This window comes from Thalassophryne amazonica, chromosome 4 (genome assembly GCF_902500255.1).
Source record: "Thalassophryne amazonica chromosome 4, fThaAma1.1, whole genome shotgun sequence".
Lineage (NCBI taxonomy): Eukaryota > Metazoa > Chordata > Actinopteri > Batrachoidiformes > Batrachoididae > Thalassophryne > Thalassophryne amazonica.
Window position 1 is genome coordinate 62,883,884 of NC_047106.1, and position 24,577 is coordinate 62,908,460.

The 24,577-nt window shown below is 41.7% G+C and overlaps 1 protein-coding gene across 1 annotated transcript in view; it reads right to left on the minus strand.

Moving 5' to 3' along the window:
• The window catches only part of kcnj5 (potassium inwardly rectifying channel subfamily J member 5), a 228,198-nt gene that overhangs the window by 53,475 nt on the left and 150,146 nt on the right, over positions 1–24,577 (minus strand). The gene's annotated exons all lie outside the window — the stretch shown is intronic.

The window sequence follows — 24,577 nt, forward strand, 5'->3', positions numbered from 1 at the left end:
ACACACACACACACACACACACACACACACACACACACACACATTTCTGAACATGGACATTCACAGGAACTTGTATGAAATATCATGATTAACGTTTCATATCCTGTCATATGAAAAACATGCTCATTTCGGGTCTGCTCCTTTCTCTGCCCCTGACCAAGGCAATGTCTCTACATCTGGAGTTGGTCCCTGGGCACTGGACAGTGGAAGCACACTGCTCCTAGTGTAATGAGGATGGGTTAAATGCAGAGGACAAATTACATTGTATGTACTATGTACAAAGACAATCAAGGCTCTTCTTTTTTAAAGAAAATTTCACTCCACATTCTTTTCAGTGTAGGTGATTTTCCAAATGGTTCAAGGCCATGGCCAACGCGTCCAAGACCCAGGCCCAGAAAATGGGATGAAAGGCACCTAAGCCATAGCCAAGCATTAACGCACAACAATGCTCTCTCACTCTCTCACCCTCTTGCATTAGCTCACTTTTTTAGATATATTTGTATGTTTAACTATTATTTTATTTTGTTTACTTTGCTATTTGTTTGGTATTAAGTACTTATTTTACTTAAAGGACTGTATTTTTAGTTTGATATACTTTTAATCTGTTACTTGTTTGAATGTGCATGTTGAACTAGGTTGGAAGGGTTTTAGCCCTCGGAACAGAGATTCAGGTTACAATATGAATCATATGTCCTGTTATGGCGCGGGTCATGGGCAGGTGCGTGGGACCTCCCTGAATGCCAACGGGGACCAATAAGGGAAGGATTTTGCAAAATAATGTCTGCCTTTGTTACGCTCATGTTGTGTGTTATAAAAACTGTTTGTGTCCATTGTTCGTGGTTCTGAATGGATGGATCTTCTGTGTGAGAGAAGTTCTTCAGAATCGGGGCCTGTTTTTTCCACTGTGACTTTGAATACATTTAAAAGTGCAAAAAAGTTTCATTTGGTACTTTGTGAGGGATAGCATTACAGTAAGAGCCGGGGTAGTGTAACAACTTGCATGTCATCCTCATGTGTATGTCTGTGTGTGTGTGTGTGTGTGTGTGTGTGTGTGTGTGTGTGTGTGTGTGTGTGTGTGTGTGTGTGTGTGTGTGTGTGTGTGTGTGTGTGTGTGGTGTCCTTGGAGGTAGGGTGTTGAAACTGGCACCCCCAAAAAGGACTTAAGCGAGTATATACAGTATGTGTGTGTGTGTGTGTGTGTGTGTGGCTATGTTTCTACAACTTTAAGAAAATACTTCTCTACATTTCTCTGATGAAACGGTCTGTCCCGCTAACATCTAGTAACCATCCAGCAGGTGGCAGACATGTTTGTGGGATATTATACAAACAAATAAAAGTTGCTTTTTTATTGAAAGTTCTTGAGATTTTAATGGCTTTGTCCCTGTTGGGAAAGTGTCGGTACACGGACCCACAACAGGGGGCGCAAAGGAACGGACAATGGAGTAGGTCAAATAACAACACTTTACTGTTGTGAATGTGCACAACAAATACAACAGATTACAACAATAAATCAGAATCAATTCACAAAGGTGTCATGTGGGCAGGCTCGAAGATAGGAGACACCTGTCCAAAGCAGAACCGGAACCACACGATTTCCTCCGCCACCAGACCCCGGGAACACTGGAGCCGCCAAGTCCCGAACTCCCAGGTGGCCACTGCCTCCGCGTGTCGGACCTGGTACTGCTGGCGAGGAACAAAAACACAATTAAAGGTGGGCGCGTTTGCACCCAGTAATCCGCACGGCAGGAAAGCTACCTCCACCTCTCGTTGGAAAAAAGGTCTGTTATCACTCACAAAAATCACAAAAGGTTACTGTCAAGCAGTCAGCTGAGAATATTACCTTCCAGGTAGAACGATATCTCGACAAAGAGGTGGAGACGTTGTCCTGCTGATGTACCCCTGCTGATTGGTAACAGCTGTTACAGGTGATGCGTGACAGCTGTCACCCTAGCTGCTCCTGTGAGGCGGCTGCGCCCTCTGGTGCCTGGAGCCCGCACTCCAGGCAGGGCGCCCTCTGGTGGTGGGCCAGCAGTACCTCCTCTTCTGGCGGCCCACACAACAGTCCCCACATTATGCTCTTTTAATTTAGTCAGTAACAAGATAACAGCATTCATTATTTTTGTTTTATAAACCCAAGGGAATTCAATTGTCCCTCTGTCTTTCTGAATAAGGTATACCATGCAAGGATAATGCATAATTAGAATTGGCTTGAAGCATAACATAGGTTGAGGAAAATCATGGGACAACATTAAAAATGACTAAAGGCATCAAGTGCATCACCTGAATCACCTCTAAATTATTTACACATTATTCACTTTGTGTGTTTTTAGGAATCCGCTAGATTAGCACACCTACTAGCTCTTAGCCGGTTTAGCATGGCGACTTCTCCTGTCTCTCCCGCACTTTTCTGCTCTGGGTGTGAAATGTTTAGTTATTCCTCGGACTCCTTTAGCAGTAATGGTACTTGTAATAAGTGTAGCTTATTCGTAGCTTTGGAGGCCAGGCTGGGTGGAGACTCGGCTCCGCACCGTGGAAAATTCTACAGCTAGCCAGGCCCCTGTAGTCGGTGCGGACCAAGGTAGCCGCCGTTAGTTCCCTTCCAGCAGATCCCGAGCAGCCGGGAAAGCAGGCTGACTGGGTGACTGTGAGGAGGAAACGTAGCCCTAAACAGAAGCCCCGTGTACACCGCCAACCCGTTCACATTTCTAACCGTTTTTCTCCACTCGGCGACACACCCGCCGAGGATCAAACTCTGGTTATTGGCGACTCTGTTTTGAGAAATGTGAAGTTAGCGACACCAGCAACCATAGTCAAATGTCTTCCGGGGGCCAGAGCAGGTGACATTGAAGGAAATGTGAAACTGCTGGCTAAGGCTAAGCGTAAATTTGGTAAGATTGTAATTCATGTCGGCAGTAATGACACCCGGTTACGCCAATCGGAGGTCATTAAAATTAACATTGAATCGGTGTGTAACTTTGCAAAAACAATGTCGGACTCTGTAGTTTTCTCTGGGCCCCTCCCCAATCGGACCGGGCGTGACATGTTTAGCCGCATGTTCTCCTTGAATTGCTGACTGTCTGAGTGGTGTCCAAAAAATGAGGTGGGCTTCATAGATAATTGGCAAAGCTTCTGGGGAAAACCTGGTCTTGTTAGGAGAGACGGCATCCATCCCACTTTGGATGGAGCAGCTCTCATTTCTAGAAATCTGGCCAATTTTCTTAAATCCTCCAAACCGTGACTATCCAGGGTTGGGACCAGGAAGCAGAGTTGTAGTCTTACACACCTCCCTCATTACCCCATCCCCGTAGAGACGGTGCCTGCTCCCAGACCACCAACAACCAGTAAAAATCTATTTAAGCATAAAAATTCAAAAAGAAAAAATAATATAGCACCTTCAACTGCACCACAGACTAAAACAGTTAAATATGGTCTATTAAACATTAGGTCTCTCTCTTCTAAGTCCCTGTTAGTAAATGATATAATAATTGATCAGCATATTGATTTATTCTGCCTTACAGAAACCTTGTTACAGCAGGATGAATATGTTAGTTTAAATGAGTCAACACCCCCGAGTCACACTAACTGTCAGAATGCTCGTAGCACGGGCCGAGGCGGAGGATTAGCAGCAATCTTCCATTCCAGCTTATTAATTAATCCAAAACCCAGACAGAGCTTTAATTCATTTGAAAGCTTGACTCTTAGTCTTGTCCATCCAAATTGGAAGTCCCAAAAACCAGTTTTATTTGTTATTATCTATTGTCCACCTGGTCGTTACTGTGAGTTTCTCTGTGAATTTTCAGACCTTTGGTCTGACTTAGTGCTTAGCTCAGATAAGATAATTATAGTGGGCGATTTTAACATCCACACAGATGCTGAGAATGACAGCCTCAACACTGCATTTAATCTATTATTAGACTCAACTGGCTTTGCTCAAAATGTAAATGAGTCCACCCACCACTTTAATCATACCTTAGATCTTGTTCTGACTTATGGTATGGAAATTGAAGACTTAACAGTATTCCCTGAAAACTCCCTTCTGTCTGATCATTTGTTAATAACATTTACATTTACTCTGATGGACTACCCAGCAGTGGGGAATAGGTTTCCTTACACTAGAAGTCTTTCAGAAAGCGCTGTAACTAGGTTTAAGGATCTGATTCCTTCTTTATGTTCTCTAATGCCATATACCAACACAGTGCAGAGTAGCTACCTAAACTCTGTGAGTGAGATAGAGTATCTCGTCAATAGTTTTACATCCTCATTGAAGACAACTTTGGATGCTGTAGCTCCTCTGAAAAAGAGAGCCTTAAATCAGAAGTGCCTGACTCCGTGCTATAACTCACAAACTCGCAGCTTAAAGCAGATAACCCGTAAGTTGGAGAGGAAATGGTGTCTCACTAATTTAGAAGATCTTTACTTAGCCTGGAAAAAGAGTCTGTTGCATCTATAAAAAAAAACCCTCCTTAAAGCTAGGACATCTTACTACTCATCACTAATTGAAGAAAATAAGAACAACCCCAGGTTTCTTTTCAGCACTGTAGCCAGGCTGACAAAGAGTCAGAGCTCTATTGAACCAAGTATTCATTTAACTTTAACTAGTAATGACTTCATGACTTTCTTTGCTAATAAAATTTTAACTATTAGAGAAAAAATTACTCATAACCATCCCAAAGACATATCGTTATCTTTGGCTGCTTTCAGTGATGCTGGTATTTGGTTAGACTCTTTCTCGCCGATTGTTCTGTCTGAGTTATTTTCATTAGTTACTTCCTCCAAACCATCAACATGTCTATTAGACCCCATTCCTACCAGGCTGCTCAAGGAAGCCCTACCATTAATTAATGCTTTGATCTTAAATATAATCAATCTATCTTTATTAGTTGGCTATGTACCACAGGCTTTTAAGGTGGCAGTAATTAAACCATTACTTAAAAAGCCATCACTTGACCCAGCTATCTTAGCTAATTATAGGCCAATCTCCAACCTTCCTTTTATCTCAAAAATTCTTGAAAGGGTAGTTGTAAAACACCTAACTGATCATCTGCAGAGGAATGGTCTATTTGAAGAGTTTCAGTCAGGTTTTAGAATTCATCATAATACAGAAACAGTATTAGTGAAGGCTACAAATGATCTTCTTATGGCCTCAGACAGTGGACTCATCTCTGTGCTTGTTCTCTTAGACCTCAGTGCTGCTTTTGATACTGTTGACCATAAAATTTTATTACAGAGATTAGAGCATGCTATAGGTATTAAAGGCACTGCGCTGCGGTGGTTTGAATAATATTCATCTAACAGATTACAATTTGTTCATGTAAATGGGGAATCTTCTTCACAGACTAAGTTTAATTATGGAGTTCCACAAGGTTCTGTGCTAGGACCAATTTTATTCACTTTATACATGTTTCCCTTAGGCAGTATTATTAGACAGCATTGCTTAAATTTTCATTGTTACGCAGATGATACCCAGCTTTATCTATCCATGAAGCCAGAGGACACACACCAATTAGCTAAACTGTAAAGACATGGATGACCTCTAATTTCCTGCTTTTAAACTCAGATAAAACTGAAGTTATTGTACTTGGCCCCACAAATCTTAGAAACATGGTGTCTAACCAGATCCTTACTCTGGATGGCATTACCCTGACCTCTAGTAATACTGTGAGAAATCTTGGAGTCATTTTTGATCAGGATATGTCATTCAATGCGCATATTAAACAAATATGTAGGACTGCTTTTTTGCATTTGCGCAATATCTCTAAAATTAGAAAGGTCTTGTCTCAGAGTGATGCTGAAAAACTAATTCATGCATTTATTTCCTCTAGGCTGGACTATTGTAATTCATTATTATCAGGTTGTCCTAAAAGTTCCCTGAAAAGCCTTCAGTTAATTCAAAATGCTGCAGCTAGAGTACTAACGAGGACTAGAAGGAGAGAGCATATCTCACCCATATTGGCCTCTCTTCATTGGCTTCCTGTTAATTCTAGAATAGAATTTAAAATTCTTCTTCTTACTTATAAGGTTTTGAATAATCAGGTCCCATCTTATCTTAGGGACCTCATAGTACCATATCACCCCGAGTTTTTCCTTCCCACTGTCGCCAAGTGCTTGCTCACAGGGGGTCGTTTTGACCGTTGGGGTTTTCCCGTAATTATTGTATGGCCTTGCCTTACAATATAAAGCGCCTTGGGGCAACTGTTTGTTGTGATTTGGCGCTAAATAAATAAAATTGATTTGATTTGAAGTGCAGGAGTTTTGTGAATAAATTCCGATACAATGGTATCCAGGGTTGGGAGGGTTACTTTAAAAATGTATTCTGATACAGTTACTAGTTACCTGTTGAAAAATGTAATCAGTAATGTAATCCAAGTACCATAATATTAAAGTAATATAATTTGTAATACTTTCAATTACTTCTGGATTACTCCAATATCAAATATGCTAATACAGACAAAAGAAACTAAATAGAAATAGTCTTGACTACATTGTACAGTTTATTAAGCAAAAATAAAACTTTCTTTTACATGGCATGCTCTGTTTTACTTCACATTATTAATTTAGAGCACCCAGAGGCTGTGAATTTTAAGTAATTATTTTACTCTTGTGTCAATCTTAGGAGCAGCTAGCATTTTTGCTACTGAATAGAGATAGACATCTTGGCAGTGATGCTCATGTCTCTGGGTCCTCCACCTTTGAGATCATGAGACAACTGGGAAGAGCTTATGAAATCAGGAGCTTCCTGGACAGAGGTGTTTTTCGATGCCAGTACCCTTGCAGGAGAATGAAGAAGAACAATGGATAATGCTGCTTTCTACGTTGTGAGAATTGGATGCTAACCATTGACATTAAGCAGGAGTCAACTGGCAACTTGGTTCAGATGGATTGTTTGTTGTTGTGACGCTATTCTGAACTTCACACGGTTGTATAAGTTTCTTTTATTTCTGTTTAGCACTCTTCTGGTTATTAATTGTATCTACTCTGAACGTTATTTAACTATAGTCCTGTTGTAATTCGCTAGCAGTTAGCATTTGCTAGCAGTTAGCATTTGCTAGCAGTTAGCATTCGCTAGCTAGGTCGACTCCTCCCTTCCCACCCGTCGTTATTTTTTAGCTGGTTCCTTTTACCTGGTTAATACTTCTGTTAGTTTTTCAGTCAAACTGCTGTGAATTTTAAGTAACTATTTTACTCCTGTGTAAATCTTAGGAGCGGCTAGCATTTTCGCTAGCGGTTAGCTTTCGTTAGCAACTTCGGACCCTCATTTTCATTTTTTCATTTTGTTTTTTACATACTTCTGTTAGTTAACTGTTAGTGTAACTGTTGTGAACTTTAGCTTAGTACTTTACTCTTGTGTTACTCTTAGGAGTGGTATATATATATATTTACTGTTCCTACATTTCTAGTACTTCTGCTACTCCTTTCAGTGTAACTGCTGTGAACTTTAATTCATTTATTTGCATCTGTGTGAGCCTTAGGAGTGGTTAGCTTATCCATTATTGGTTAGCTTGTGCTTGCTTGGCTATACTCTTGAATTTCCTAGTGCACAAAGTACACTACTTTACCTACTTTACACCCTTCATAAATCCTACGTGATGTTGGAAGAAAGGGTGGCTCTCTTAGAGAGCTGTGTCCGTAAATTAGAGCAGCTTCTTAGCGCAGTGGAGTTAGATGTTACGGGCACTCCAGATGAGTTTAGTGCTGGGGCGGCTAGTGAGCCCATTAGCATCAGCCTAGAAACGCCGGCTGTGGAGGATGGTTTTCGGATTGTGGCGAGGCGGAGGAAGCCCCGTAGGGCTTGGTGCCCGGTTATGGCACCCCGATCACACTCGCCATTGCGAACTGTGAATCGGTTCTCCCCCTTGGATTTACCTGATGTGAATTCTCTGAGCCCACACGTGACTTACACTCCTATCTCCAGGCCGAAACACCGGACTTTAGTGATAGGGGATTCCATCACCCGCAAAGTCAGGTTACAGATGCCGGCTGACGTTAAATATATTCCTGGGGCCAGAGCTCCCGACATTGCATCCCATCTTAGGGAGCTGATGCTGCAGAAGGGAAGACAGACGAAGGAACATGACATGAGATATAGTCACATAGTTATTCACGTCAGCACCAATGATATCAGGATGAAGCACTCAGAGGTCACAAAAATGGACATAGAGAGGACTTGTGACGTTGCCAGAAAGATGTGTCAGCATCGATTAATAGTCTCTGGTCCCCTCCCCTCCCGGGGTACTGATGAGGCATTTAGCAAGCTGACATCATTAAATAGGTGGCTGGCGCAGTTTTGTCAACAGCAAGGCTTTAGCTTTATTGATAACTGGCCTTCGTTCTGGGGCCGCCATGGCCTGCTGATGCCGGATGGCCTCCACCCTACTGGGCAAGGCGCCGCCATCTTGTCTGCGAACATAGATAGAGCTCTACAGGGAGGGTAACATTAGGAATCTACAGCAGGACAAGGAGCATGCGATTAGAGACCCTGCAAGGCTTATGACAAATGTGGGTATGGAATCCATTAGCTTAGCGGGGAAATTAGTGCAGAAAATCCGCTATGGTGATAGTGCAGTTTATCTGCCAGGGAGGGAAATTCAACAAGTTGAGACTGTGGCCTGCTCCCGTAGACATGTCCATAAAAATCATAGAGGGATATGCTTTGCAAACCTAATACACATTACTATATTGAATCATGTTGAAATTGACGATGGCCCAGTGGTTGTTCCAGTAATAGCAAAGATTTCGTGTCTGCTACCTACAACGCGCGTGGAATGTCTCAAACCTAAACCTACCTCTAGGCATCTTATATATGCTACTCTGGAACCACCCCTAAACCCAAACAGTTCAACTGTCAACCCCACTGAGGTCCTTAGACTGGGTCTCATTAACATAAGATCACTGTCGTCAAAATCATTGTTGATTAATGATTTAATTATTGATCATCACTTAGATATGATTGGGTTATGTGAAACCTGGCTTAAACCTACAGCTGTCCTCCCCTTAAATGAAGCCTGCCCACCAGCATATACATTTAGTCACGTCCCTTGTGATGCGAAGCAAGGCGGGGGTGTTGCTCTTATTTATAAATCTAGGTTTAGCTTATTAGCTGTTGGGGGTCACAAATATAACTCATTTGAGCATCTGATTCTCCACTCCGCTCAGAATATTACGCATTGCCAAGGTCAGAAGAATAAAAATCAGCCTTATTACTTTGTCACTGTATATAGGCCTCCTGGCCCATATTCTGAATTCTTAGATGAATTTGGTACGTTCATCTCTAACTTGTCAACTAGTGCAGATAACATTCTGATCATTGGTGACTTTAACGTTCATATAAATAACCCTTCTGATCCCCTCTGCAAATCATTTATGGAAATTGTGGATGCATTAGGATTTCGGCAATGCATTTGGGATTGGACACACATTAGTGGAAATACCCTGGATCTGATTCTCACACGTGGTATTGCTGTCACGAATATTGACATCATGCCCCTTACATCAGTGGTTTACAGTTTCGCTGCCGTGTTTAGTGGAACAACAATCTTATTTATCACTGCAGTGATGCATCAACTCCTCAACTAAGACTGAACTAGAAGCTAGACTGCCTGATGTCTTAGACTCACTTTTGACAAATACCCAGTCAGTAGACAGACTTGTGGATAGTTTAAACTCAGTGCTCAAAACGACACTTGACATGATTGCACCACCTGTGATGAAACCGCGCTCCCCCAAATCGCAGTCACCTTGGTTCAATGATTACCAGCGTGACCTCAAGCATAAAGCAAGAGGTGTAGAACGGAAATGGTGTTGTTCAAAATTAGAAGTATTCCACCTTGCGTGGTGCGATGCTATCTTAGACTATAAGCATGCATTATTGGCTACAAAGGGGACCTATTACTCTAATTTGATCAACAAAAACAAGCATAACTCAAAGTTCTTGTTCGACACGGTGGCAACACTTATTCATGGACAACCACCTGTAGCTCGCTTTCCTTTTACAGCACAAGATTTCCTAGATTACTTTGAGAAGAAAATAGATGACATTAGGTTGAACATATCCCAGCATGCCTTAACCCAGCCACTACACCCTGCTATTGAGGTGGGCGCCACTACTGAGGTATTACCTAGATTTACAAAATTTGATAGTATCTCTCTAGACATGCTGACGAAACTTGTAACGTTAACAAAAAGCACAACCTGTTTATTTGATCCTATACCAACAAAACTGTTTAAGGACCTGTGGCCCACTCTTGGGCCGATTGTGCTGATAATGATTTATCTTTCTTTAACTTCTGGATCTGTTCCTAAACGTTTCCAATCTGCAGTGATTAAACCATTACTTAAGAAACCTAATCTTGACCCTAGTGTATTGAAAAACTATCCGCCAATATCAAATCTATCATTTTGCTCTAAAAGTCTGGAAAAAGTGGTGTCACGACAGCTCATAGACTATCTTGCTGAGAATAATCTCTTTGAGCCACTGCAGTCTGCTTTTAGAAAATATCATTCCACAGAGACGGCTCTCACTAAAGTGGTGAATGATCTTCTGCTTACAATGGATTCGGACGCCACTATGGTTCTGCTGCTGTTAGATCTCAGTGCTGCATTTGATACAGTGGATCATCATATTCTACTTGATAGGCTGGAAAATCATTTAGGGATTACTGGGAGTGCCCTTGCATGGCTGATGTCATACTTCACCAGTCGTTCTCACTGGGTTTTGTACAGTAACACTACCTCTAACCTTAGTGACATGAAATTTGGGGTTCCTCAGGGGTCTGTCTTAGGCCCCCTGCTTTTCTCCCTTTATATAGCTCCCCTTGGGCACATATTGCGGCGTTTTGGGATTACCTTTCACTGCTATGTAGATGATACTCAGTTATACAGTATATGCCGATAACTGCTGGTAATCTCGTTCACATAAAATCCTTAGAAGATTGCCTTGCAGCAGTGAGTTGGATGTCTAGAAACTTCCTACTTTTAAACTCTGAAAAGACTGAAATGATGGTTCTTGGTCCAGTGAGACATCGGCATCAATTTGACCAGTTAACACTCAGCCTAGGCTTGTGTGTCATACATCACACTGACAAAATGAGGAACCCTGGGGTAATTTTTGATCCTTCTTTGTCCTTTGGCCTCCATTTTAGAAATATTACTTGACTGCTTTCTTCCACCTGCGAAATATAGCGAAGATTCTTCCCATCCTGTCTATGGCTGATGCTGAGACCCTGATCCATGCGTTCATCTCTTCTAGATTGGACTACTGCAATGTTCTATTTTCTGGTTTACCGCAGTCTAGCATTAGGGCTCTCCAATTGGTTCAAAATGCTGCAGCCAGACTTTTGACACAAAGCAGAAAGTTCGCCCACATTACACCCATTTTGGCATCTCTTCACTGGCTTCCTGTACCAGTGAGATCAGATTTTAAGGTTCTGCTACTAACCTATAAAATTAATCATGGGCTGGCACCTCCCTACCTAGCTGACCTAATTCAAATCAAATCAAATCAATTTTATTTATATAGCGCCAAATCACAACAAACAGTTGCCCCAAGGCGCCTTATATTGTAAGGCAAGGTCATACAATAATTACGGAAAAACCCCAACGGTCAAAACAACCCCCTGTGAGCAATTAATTAATTAATAATAATTAATAATTAATAATTAAACCTTACGTACCGGCTCGGGCTTTACGTTCTCAGGGTGCAGGACTACTTTGCGTCCCTAGGGTGAATAAGAAGTCTGCGGGTCACAGAGCTTTCTCTTATCATGCCCCTGTTCTGTGGAATGATCTCCCTGCATCAATAAAACAATCAGATTCTGTGGAGACTTTCAAGTCCGGACTTAAGACGCACTTATTTTCCCTTTCATATGGCTAGCATACTGGTACAGTTTTGTTTTACGCTTTTTACTCTTTTAATTCATTTATTACTAATTGGAGCGGGCCGCAGCCTCAACTTCACCTAAATTCTGGGTCTTTTAGTGAAGCTTAGGGCTAGTGGCCGGCGATCACCTTAGTACTTCGTCTGTTTTTCTTGTTGATTAATGCTGGCAAATTATACAGTATTTTTTGTCTTTCTGATGCCTCATTCTGTTTTTTCTCTGTTTAACGTGCAGCTCCATCCAGAGATGGGAGTTGTATTTGTGTTGGCAACCTTCCTGTCTTGTACACCAACAGCAATTCTTGTATATTCGTCCGTGAATTGTTCTGTGAATTATTTCTGTAATTTATGTTTGCAGCTTGGCCCAAGCAGAGGGTCACCCCTTTGAGTCTGGTCTGCTTGAGGTTTCTTCCTCAGAGGGAGTTTTTCCTTACCACTGTTGCTCTGGGGGTTGGTAAGGTTAGGCCTTACCTGTGTGAAGCACCTTGAGGCAACTCTGTTGTGATTTGGTGCTATATAAAGGAAAATAAATTGAAATTGAAAACCCACAATATTGTTTTACACACCCAGTGTTCACCTGCTAAATTTTCAACAAAAAATGCCAAACAAATGAAGGATAATGAAAACTCAGGCATGTGCGGATGAATTTGTAATTAAAAGTGACTTGCAGAACAATATACAAAACAAAAAAAGTCTACTACTTGTTCTTTAAATTGTTTAACATATCAGTCCACTTATTGAACTTTCAAAATAAGAACAACAGCATAATGAAAACCATTAAGTAAATACTGTCAGTAAGGAGGCGTGGTCGCCATTTTAATTCCGGGCAAGTTAGTGATTTGCGTGCATAGAAGTTCAAGAAACAGGTGGAATATCCCGAAAGCTGCACATGTTGGCAAAGCCACAAATGGAGGAACAAGGCAGACAATTTTTCCTTCCATAAGTAAGTGGTTTTGGTTATTCTTGTCACTTTATTTGTGATATTTGGATGATAAACAGCTGTATGTTTCCTGCCGTGTCGCCCAATGACACGGACCGTTAACTCTTCACTTATGTCTAGTTGATATTTTCCACTGCTAGACCAATGTCTAGTTAAAATACTTGTCGTTAGTGATTAAAACTGTTCGACGAGACGGGATTTTTTCAAATTTGCACCTTAAAATAAGGACATTATAATGACCCATGCTGTGCCGCTCACAGTCACACCCACACATAGAGATGTGTACCCACACCACTGACTTCATGAATGAAAGGATAATTGTGTAAAAATATTATATGTATATAAATGTATTGTAATGGTTTTAGGAGCCGCGCTGCGTTGAACAGCAGCTGCAGCAGGATGCCTCAGCTCAGCAGCTGGAACAGCGCAGATCCATGTAACTTTCAACACTAATATTTGGGAATGTGTGTGTATCCGAGTAAGTTTAATACTTTCCTGACATAACTGAATGTAATTTAATCTTACCGGCTCAATATCCAGGTCAAAATCTAATTTTTTAACACATATTTTGCGAGCATTTTTCTTAGTGTGTTCAGTCGCAGATCTCCATGGAAAATGCATTAACATCCGGGTACTTCATCAATATTTGGCCCAGTTAGGAGACGTCATGTCGCTGTCCATGAAGGGACGTTTTCGTTTCAAAGAAAAAAAAATTATATACAGATAATATCATAAAATGCATTAAAATTGTTATCCTGCGAAGTAATCCCCATTTTTACTAAATATACCTGTAATCTGAATACGTCTTTTTTTCTGTAACTGTAGCGGAATACAGATACCTTTTTTATCCTAATTATGTAACATCGTTACATGTATTCCGTTACTCCCCAAGCCTGATGGTATCATAATGACAAGATGTGGAAATATATACTCAACAAAAATATAAACGCAACACTTTTGGTTTTGCTCCCATTTTTTATGAGATGTACTCAAAGATCTAAAACTTTTTCCACATACACGATATCACCATTTCCCTCAAATATTGTTCACAAACCAGTCTAAATCTGTGATAGTGAGCACTTCTCCTTTGCTGAGATAATCCATCCCACCTCACAGGTGTGCCATATCAGGATGCTGATTAGACACCATGATTAGTGCACAGGTGTGCCTTAGACTGCCCACAATAAAAGGCCACTTTGAAAGGTGCAGTTTTGTTTTATTGTGGGGGGGGATACCAGTCAGTATCTGGTGTGACCACCATTTGCCTCATGCAGTGCAACACATCTCCTTCGCATCATCCGTGAAGAGAACACCTCTCCAACGTGCCAAACGCCAGCGAATGTGAGCGTTTGCCCACGCAAGTCGGTTACGACGACGAACTGGAGTCAGGTCGAGACCCCGATGAGGACGACGAGCATGCAGATGAGCTTCCCTGAGACGGTTTCTGACAGTTTGTGCAAAAATTCTTTGGTTATGCAAACCGATTGTTCCAGCAGCTGTCCGAGTGGCTGGTCTCAGACGATCTTGGAGGTGAACATGCTGGATGTGGAGGTCCTGGGCTGGTGTGGTTACACGTGGTCTGCGGTTGTGAAGCTGGCTGGATGTACTGCCAAATTCTCTGAAACGACTTTGGAGACGGCTTATGGTAGAGACATGAACATTCAATACACGAGCAACAGCTCTGGTTGACATTCCTGCTGTCAGCATGCCAACTGCACGCTCCCTCAAATCTTGCGACATCTGTGGCATTGTGCTGTGTGATAAAACTGCACCTTTCAGAGTGGCCTTTTATTGTGGACAGTCTAAGGCACACCTGTGCACTAATCATGGTGTCTAATCAGCATCTTGATATGGCACACTTGTGAGGTGGGATGGATTATCTCAGCAAAGGAGAAGTGCTCACTATCACAGATTTAGACTGGTTTGTGAACAATATTTGAGAGAAATGGTGATATTGTGTATGTGGAAAAAGTTTTAGATCTTTGAGTTCATCTCATACAAAATGGGAGCAAAACCAAAAGTGTTGCGTTTATATTTTTGTTGAGTGTAAATAAACTCATTGTACATCCTTCATGTATTTCTCCACAAGGCTGACGGAAAAATTATTTTTCATGCACAGGCGACATAAATAATAGCACGAAATAGCATAGCATGAAATAGTTGAGTGCGCTTGTTTCCAGTGCGGAATGTTCCTGGTTCAAGCCCCAACCCCTGCCCATTGTCCATGCAATGGAATTGCGTCAGAAAGGGCATCAAGGTGTAAAACTTGTGCCAAATCAACATGCAGATCCAACTCAGATACGCTGCGGTGCACCCGAGTGAAAAGTAAACGAGAAGCCAAAGGGCCTTACTGACAAAGTCAATTTCTTCTTTCGGCTGCTCCTGTTTAGGGTTGCAACACCAGAACCATGCAGTTAAGTCAACATGCTTTTCTGAGTTAGGTTATTAGTTCATTCAAAAGATAATTTTTATCTGAACCAAATCTGAGTTGTGAATAGTAGTAGTACCCCGATGAGATATCACTCACAGATACCATGCAAAGATGTGACTAAGGCAGTCTCATGTTTGATAAATGGCAAAAAAAGACGCCTGCACAAATTTCCTCGTGGATTCTGTTTGCAGACTGTTGCAGCCCAGCAACATACTAGCCTAAGACAGGCAGTACCAGGACCCTAAAGACTTGAGCCTTCATTCTCTTGCAAAAATATTGCCATAGGTAAAAGGTGAATTTTCTTTCGTTCTTATGGCCATTAACACATGCACAAATCCTCATTTAAATATTGCTGTCTATGTCACATTACTGCCTGCTATCACTTGCTATCAGTACTGACACTGGTGAGCAAGGATGTATGTTAATGATTAAATGTGACATATGATCTTTTATTTCATTCTGATTGTCCAGTAAATGAGTTTATTATGAACTAGAATTGCCCTTTGTGTGACTGGATGTTTCACCAGTGCATTATGAGGAACGTGAGTGTTGTGGTGAGGATGTGAGTCACACTGGTCTGTTGCTTAGTGGTCAAAGATGGTGATGACATAACCCCTGCATGATGCCGTGGTCTTTGCTGGTGAACTGAAAGGTGATTTAATGTCTGAGTCAAGAATACGACAGAGTGAGCAGAGAGCACGATGACTTCTGGTACTTTGTGTGTGTGTGTGTGTGTGTGTGTGGGGGGGGGGGGGGGGGTCTAAAAGGAAATAGAGCAGAAATGTTCTCAGATGGATGAAAAGCCATGCCTGATCACATTAGAGAGCCCTGTGGTATGGACAGGGTTGGGTAGGATTACTTTGAAATGTAATCCAAAAGTAATCAGATTACAAGTAATCCAAATGTATGTACATGCATACATGTAATCCACATGTATTCTTTCAAAGTAATCCTACCCAACCTTGGGTATGGACTGTTTTTTTTTTTATCTTTTAAAAAGACAAGGCCTATGAGGCTAAACACTCCTAATCAAACAATGCGTCTGCATTTATTGCTGAGCAGTATGATGATATCCACCAAAATGAATGGGTCACATGTTTTATGCATTGTATTTAAAATGAGTCCTTTGAACCAAACCCAATACACAGTGCAGCTTAACCATATCAACAATACCTGATTTCACAACTGAAAACACATTTGAACAGCAAATTAACAGCTCGCTGTGAGTCATCTTTGTTCACCGCTGAATAATTCTGAATAATAAGGTCTTTGATATTCCATAAAAGATAATAATAATCAAGAGCTTGGAGTAGAAATTGATTGTTTTTGAAAATCCATTGGTTTAAAGGACAGCATGGTGACTTGAACAAGTGGTGTTATGGTGCCTTTTTTGTTTGGTGGTGGAAGATAGGTGTTCTGTGTATGGCAATTTGTTTTAACAGCTAATGATTATAGCTGTTAATATTTGCAGATTCCTTATTCATCGTTGTTATGTACTTGTGGTGGGAGATATAATACGTAGCAGTTGACTATGCATGCAAACATGCATAGTCATGCATGTCACTTTGATTAGCAAATTAATATAACTACAATTCATTTATCACTAGTCACAATGTTAATTTTTGTCACAAAGAATTAGTTTCTTGCTAGTGGAAGCTCACCATATTGATAAGGTAATTTTGAGTAGTTGCAGTTCTCATTAATGTTATCTGCAATTCAGTTCTCTCAAGAACAAATGTTAAATCTTCCAGTCAACAATTCATTTTTCATGAGCAGAAATATCAACTGTAGATATCAACAATTCAGTTCTTCACAGTGGTAATGTTCACTGTATATACCTACAATTGTTACAATTGTTCTTACATTACAGCTGTCATAAATGGAATCTACGATGCCTAAAATTAAATTCAGATTTTTCCAAATTAAATTATTGATATGGCCAGATCCATAGAGGCAGGAGTCTACCACAGCCAACAAGACCCAAGTTACAGGCTGTGCAAATGTGTTCAGACAGTCCAGCACATCCTACCAGGATGCAAGCTGGGACAGCATACAATAAGAGGTGCAACCAAGTGTTGGGAGCATATATATAAAGGAATTTTCACATGTAAAAAAAAAAAGTCATTTTTAGACATCTTAATGGGAAAAAAGTATTACTTTGTCACAATACTTTTTCAACATGTTGAAATTTTTCATCTTTACTCTTACTATTAAAAAAGTAATGATATCAGTTATTAAATTATGTATAAATCATATTTTGACAAGTCAAAACACAATTTCCTCAAGTGAAAATTAAATTGCTGCTCCTCAGCCCTACTGATTAAATGTTAAAACAAGCTGACATATTCCACGGAACTTTCCAGCAAAGTCTAGGCTGCGACTGTTTTAGAAATGGAAGAAACCTGAAGTATGTTTTTGTACCATTTTGCCTTTACCCAAAACAGACAGCACCAGTGTGGGCAGCTACGCTGGATTCAGTTTGAAATAGACATTGAACACATAACATTGAAATAGCAACAGTGGAAATGCGGGCTGCCATGAGGACAAACTTTTGCATGGTGGTTATAGCAAGTAGCCAGGGTAGCTTCCAGTCATTTGGCTTAATCAAAACAAATATACTGGAAACAAGACAAAATATAGTTATAGAATGAATAAGATAAGCAATAGCAAGTAACATTTCCAAGTATTTAAAACACCATATACCATTGTGGACAGATGTTTACATACACTTGCCATGGAGGTGAACATCTTAGTAAAATCACACTTTCAGTGGTTTCTTTGAATTGTTGTTTTACTGGAGCACAATTATTACAATATATATGCATATCTTTAATTGGGAAGAAAAAGAATTTGATAAAAATGTTTTGGTATTTTTTAAAATTAACACAAGCAAAAAATTTAAAGTTGAAAAGATCAAAAAATAAATGTCTATGTGAACAGATTAGAAATCAAATGCTCAAATACATACGAGGTCTGTTAGAAAAGTATCCGACCTTTTTATTTTTTTCAAAACCTGATGGATTTGAATCACGTGTGCTTGCATGAGCCAACCTTGAACCTTCGTGCGCATGCGTGATTTTTTTCACGCCTGTCGGTTGCGTCATTTGCTTATAAGCAGCCTTTGTGTGAGGATGGGTGGAGTCTCTCATCGTTTTTTCTTTGCAAGGAAAATGGCGGAACGACTGGAGCTGCGCGACTGCATCAAATTTTGCCAGAAACTGGGCGACAACAGACCTCGTATATTACATAAACTAACAAAAATGTATCTAAAATTATTTAACGCCATGTGACCTAAAATGATTCCTGGATGTCGGTGGTGGTAGTTCTTTTCTGAGGATTCTTTGGTATCATTGAAGTGACTTTGTGTCAGGTGAGGTGTTATTTTTGGGAGGCTTAGATGACTTGCATTGTTAGGGAAACTCAGTTGCATCATTTTGGCTATGTTGCACGTTTCTCTGAATCCATCGCAAGGTGCCTCAATGTCGAGCACCCCAGCAGCTGCAGACAGTGAAGGGGATGGACACATTTTAGGTGACTGCAGCAGATACAGTGAGGAAAATAAGTAGTTGAACACCCTGTGATTTTGCAAGTTCTCCCACTTAGTAATCATGGAGGGGTCTGAAATTTTCATCTAAGGTGCATGTCCACTGTGTGAGACATAATCTAAAAAAAAATAAAAATAAAAATCTGGAAATCACAATGTATGATTTTTAATAATTTATTTGTATGTCAAACGTTTCCTGTAGTTTTTCACCAGGTTTGCACACACTGCAGCAGGGATTTTGGTCCACTCCTCCATATAGATCTTCTCTAGATCTTTCAGGTTTGGAGTTTCAGCTCCCTCCAAAGATTTTCTATTGAGTTCAGGTCTGGAGACTGGCCAGGCCACTCCAGGACCTTGAAATGCTTCTTACGGAGCCCCTCCTTAGTTGCCCTGGCTGTGTGTTTGGGGTCATTGTCATGCTGGAAGACCCAGCCATGACCCATTGTCAATACTCTAACTGAGGGAAGGAGGTTGTTTGCCAAAATCTCACAATACATGACCCCATCCATCCTCCCTTCAATACGGTGCAGTCGTCCTGTCCCCTTTGCAGAAGAGCACCCCCAGAGTATGATGTTTCCACCCCCATGCTTCACAGTTGGGATGGTTTTCTTGGGGTTGTTCTCAACCTCTAAACATAGTAAGTGGAGTTGATTCCAAAAAAGCTCTATTCTGGTCTTATCTGACCACATGACCTTTTCCCATGCCTCCTCTGGATCATCCAGATGGTCACTGCTGAACTTCAAACGGGCCTGGACATGTGCTGGCTTGAGCAGGGGGACCTTGCTGCCCTGCAGGATTTTAAACCATGACAGCATCATGTGTTACTAATGTAATCTTTGTGACTGTGGTCCCAGCTCTCTTCAGGTCATTGACCGGGTCCTCCTGTGTAGTTCTGAGCTTTCTCTGAGCTTTGGAATCCCAGACTGAGGGAGACTGACAGTCATCTTGTGTTTCTTCCACTTTCTAATAAATAATCATAACAGTTGTTGTCTTCTACCAAGCTGCTTGCCTGTTGTCCTGTAGTCCACCCCAGCCTTGTGCAGGTCTACAGATTTGTCCCTGGTGTCCTTAGACAGCTCTTTGGTCTTGGCTATGGTGGACAGGTTGGAGTTTGATTGATTGAGTGTGTAAACAGGTGTCTTTTATACAGGTAACAAGTTCAAATAGGTGCAATTAATACAGGTAAAAAGTGCAGAATAAGAGGGATTCTTAAAGAAAAATTAACAGGTCTGTGTGAGCCAGAATTCTTGCTGGTTGGTAGGTGTTCAAATAATTATTTGCAGTAGTAACATACAAATAAATTATTAAAAAATCATACATTTTGATTTCTGGATTTTTTTTTTTTTTGTTAGATTATGTCTCTCACAGTGGACATGCACCTAAGATGAAAATTTCAGACCCCTCCATGATTTCTAAGTGGGAGAACTTGCAAAATCACAGGGTGTTCAAATACTTATTTTCCTCACTGTAGATGGATAGTTTGTAAATATGGGGATGGACCAGTTGTCTGCCGTCAGTGTTTCCATAGTGTGGTGGATGTGGTGATGTATGCCATCATTGCAGATGTTGACATTTTAATTTTCACCAGCACACTATTCCACAAAGTTGGGACATGGTAAGTAAATGCTCAACAGCTCATAAACCTCATATGAACCCTTTTACACACAAAATACATTTGAGAATGTGGTCAATGAAATGGCACATAACCCTAACCCTAACTCAATAGGTTATGTAAGATAAGAGGGTGTCCAGTTATTCATCAAATATATTAACAGGGAGTGTACAAGGGGAGGCCAATACAGACATAATGTAATAAAACATTTCCTAGTTTTTGTCAAAACTTTATATTCCATGTGCTGGTAACAGTATAGGTCTTGGGTAGCATAACTATAGATGAGTGGGTAACTGTGTTGTTCCACCCTAGCCAGTTTGTGTAGAGAATAACTAAATAATAATAATAATAATAATAATAAAGCCTATTGTCTTGTACCTCCACAAATTGAAAGAACCTATGATGACAATCTCAACTCCATCTTGTGAGCGTTCATGCATCACATCGAATGAAGGGGCAACTTTCTTTGTCTTGTATATCATGTCCTATACATCTACTATCACCTGCTACTGTTAGTTAGTCGAGGTGCTTGCCTTCACAAGCATCAGTTAACAAGTTGTGCATGGTTTATTGATAGTGAATAATTGTCAAAAATGATGAATCTCACATGTAGTTAGTTTTCTTCCTGGAAGGTTGTCACATGGTAAAACAGAGAGAGCTGAAATTCTAAGTTAAATACAAAACAGAGCATGAATCAAAAGCCAGCATTAAACAATAGATGGACTGTCTGCCCTGGGATAGAGTCAAAGCTTTTCATCAGTATTACAAACTCAAAACACTACTAATGAGTATTCTAAATACTGTTTCTGTTCTAGACTCTTTAAAGGAAGAAGTTGTGCTAAATTGGATTTCAATTTAGCACAACTGATCAACCAGCTGATTTCAAACAAATGTGTTCAATGTTCCTTGAAAAAAAAGGAAATGTTCCTTTGATTTGACAATAAAACACAAGTAAATAAACTAGAATTACATTTTTTAAAAATGTTATATTTAATGGCTGCATTCCCATCCTCACCTATGGTCATGAGATTTGGCTCATGACCGAAAGAACGAGATCGTGAGTACAAGCGGCCGAGATGAGTTTCCTCCGCAGGGTGGCTGGGCGCTCCCTTAGAGATAGGGTGAGGAGCTCGGTCACTCGGGAGGAGCTCGGAGTCGAGCTGCTGCTCCTCCACATCGAAAGGAGTCAGCTCGGGCATCTTTTCCGGATGCCCCCTGGACGCCTCGCTGGAGAGGTGTTCCGGGCACGTCCCATTGGGAGGAGGCCCCGGGGAAGACCCAGGACACGCTGGAGGGACTACATCTGTCGGCTGGCTGGGAACGCCTTGGGGTTCCCCCAGAGGAGCTGGGGGAGCTGTGTGTGGATCGGGAGGTCTGGGCGGCTTTGCTTGAGCTGCTGCCCCTGCGACCCGACTCCGGATAAAGCGGAAGAAAATGGATGGATGGATATTTAATGGCTGCATTCAATAGCATCTACGTTGCTTGTAATTCAGTGGTGCTCACATGTCCCAAATTATCTAACATGCCAGCGCCAACGGCTCTTTACATGCTATGTGATCATGAATACCTACAGCTGGCAGATTCTAGTTGCCAATATAAAAAAGTGACTAATTGGATTGACCAACACACAACACAATGGGAAAGTCCATTGAGCTCAGTGCAAATTTGAAAAAAAGACTATCATAGATTTCCACAAGTTAAGAATGTCTCTTGGAGCCATTTCTAAACAATTGTAGATTTCACAATCAAACTTCAAACCACCATATGCAGGTTATTGGAAGGTGTACCCAAAATTTGGAAAAGACTGAAACAGTTTCCTAGAGCAGAGAGAACATTAATTAAAAAGCTGAGGAACCTCCAAGGTACCACAGTCAAGCGAGTTTTGCATCACTGTGAACTGCAATGCTGCCATCCAAGAAAGAAGCTTGTTGATAGTTACTGCAAAATGTGGAAAAGGTGAAACTTTCTAAAACCCCAGTCACATAGCACGAATGAAGGACAATGAAGCCCAAATGAAACAAGAAATCGGCACTTTCATTGACTTTCATAGGCATCGTTCCTTTGAATTTTGAAATGTTTGAAAAATAAGAATGAATAACGATAACCTCAATTCATCCATCCATCCATCTGGTATTCTGGTGCTCCCTGTTTTGTCTGTTTTTGTGCGTGAATCGTGTGTCATCGTGTCCCTACACCCGCGAGGAGCTTCTAAACATCAAATCATCAACACCCACGGACATTACGCCAGTTTTTTTAGTGCCTGCAGCTGAACTGGTTCACTTTTTGGCCAAAAAAGTGAGACGACGGCGGAGAGGAAAACGAGCTGGAGCTCTCGTGCGCCTCAGATGAAGGGGCATGCGCACGCCCCTACCTGGGATATTTCTCTCCAACGTCCACTCACTTCACAACAAGATGGATGAGCTGGCACTGCTGATGAAGAAGAATAGAGATTTCTCCTCATCTTGTGTACTGTGCTTCACGGAGACGTGGTTAAATGCACAGACACCGGACTGCGCGCTCCAACTAGAGGGATTCCAACTCCTCCACGCAGACAGAGACCGAGCACTCTCTGGTGGAAAAACAAGAGGGGGAGGACTCTGCTTCTATATCAACAACGCCTGGTGCTCCGATGTGACTGTGATCTCCCAACACTGCTGTCCCTCTCTGGAATATCTCCTCATAAACTGCAGACCGTTCTACTCTCCATGTGAGTTTAACTCTTTCATACTTTGCTCTGTGTATATTCCACCGAGCGCGGTGGTGCACGAGGCCGAGCGCGTGCTCGCGGATCAGATTATGAACGTGGAGAGAGACTTTCCGGACTCTCTTGTTATAATTCTCGGTGATTTTAACAAAGGGAATCTCAGTCAGGAATTACCAAAATACAAACAGTTTGTTAAATGCCCGACCAGAGAAGGGAGCACGTTAGATCATTGTTACACGACAGTGAGCAGCGCCTACCGCGAGGTGACCCGTGCAGCTTTGGGACTCTCAGATCACGTGATGGTCCACTTGATCCCCACGTACAGACAGAGACTTAAACTCTCTAAACCTGTTGTGAGGACGTCTAAAGTGTGGAGCAATGAAGCTGTAAAGGAGCTACGCGCGTGCTTGGCCACCACGGATTGGGATATGTTTGAGGCTTCAACAGACAGTCTAGATGACTACACGGACACTGTGACGTCATATATTAATTTCTGTGAAGACAGCATCATCCCACAGCGTACCAGGGTGAGATATAACAATGACAAGCCCTGGTTCACACCTAAACTCCAGCAGCTCCGTAAGCAGAAAGAGGTGGCTTTCAGAGAAGGAGACAGAGACAGCTATAGAGGTGCAAAGTACAGATTTAGCAAGGAGGTGGCAAAGGCTAAATCCATGTACAGTTCACGTCTGCAGCAAAGGTTCTCTGCCAACGACTCAGCCTCTGTGTGGAGGGGGCTGAAAGAGATCACCAACTACAAGCCCAAAGCACCTCGTTCTATTGACGACCTGAAGCTGGCCAATGACCTGAACGTCTTCTATTCACGCTTTGAAGACAAGGACTCACACCTCCCCACCCCCCACACAACTGGATATTCAAACACTCTGGACCTCCCCCCTCTCACTGCTGCCCTCCCCACTCCCCCTGTTGCCCTCTCGGTCCAAGAAGATGACGTGAGGAGACATTTCAAAAGGCTGAATCCACGTAAGGCCCCGGGCCCAGACTGTGTCTCTCCTGCCACCCTGAGACACTGCGCTGATGAGCTGGCCCCAGTCTTCACGGGGATCTTCAACACCTCCCTGGAGTCATGCCATGTTCCAGTCTGTTTCAAGTCCTCAATCATAGTTCCAGTCCCCAAGAAACCACGCGTCACTGGACTTAATGACTACCATCAATCAATCAATCAATTTTTTTATATAGCGCCAAATCACAACAAACAGTTGCCCCAAGGCGCTTTATATTGTAAGGCAAGGCCATACAATAATTATGTAAAACCCCAACGGTCAAAACGACCCCCTGTGAGCAAGCACTTGGCTACAGTGGGAAGGAAAAACTCCCTTTTAACAGGAAGAAACCTCCAGCAGAACCAGGCTCAGGGAGGGGCAGTCTTCTGCTGGGACTGGTTGGGGCTGAGGGAGAGAACCAGGAAAAAGACATGCTGTGGAGGGGAGCAGAGATCGATCACTAATGATTA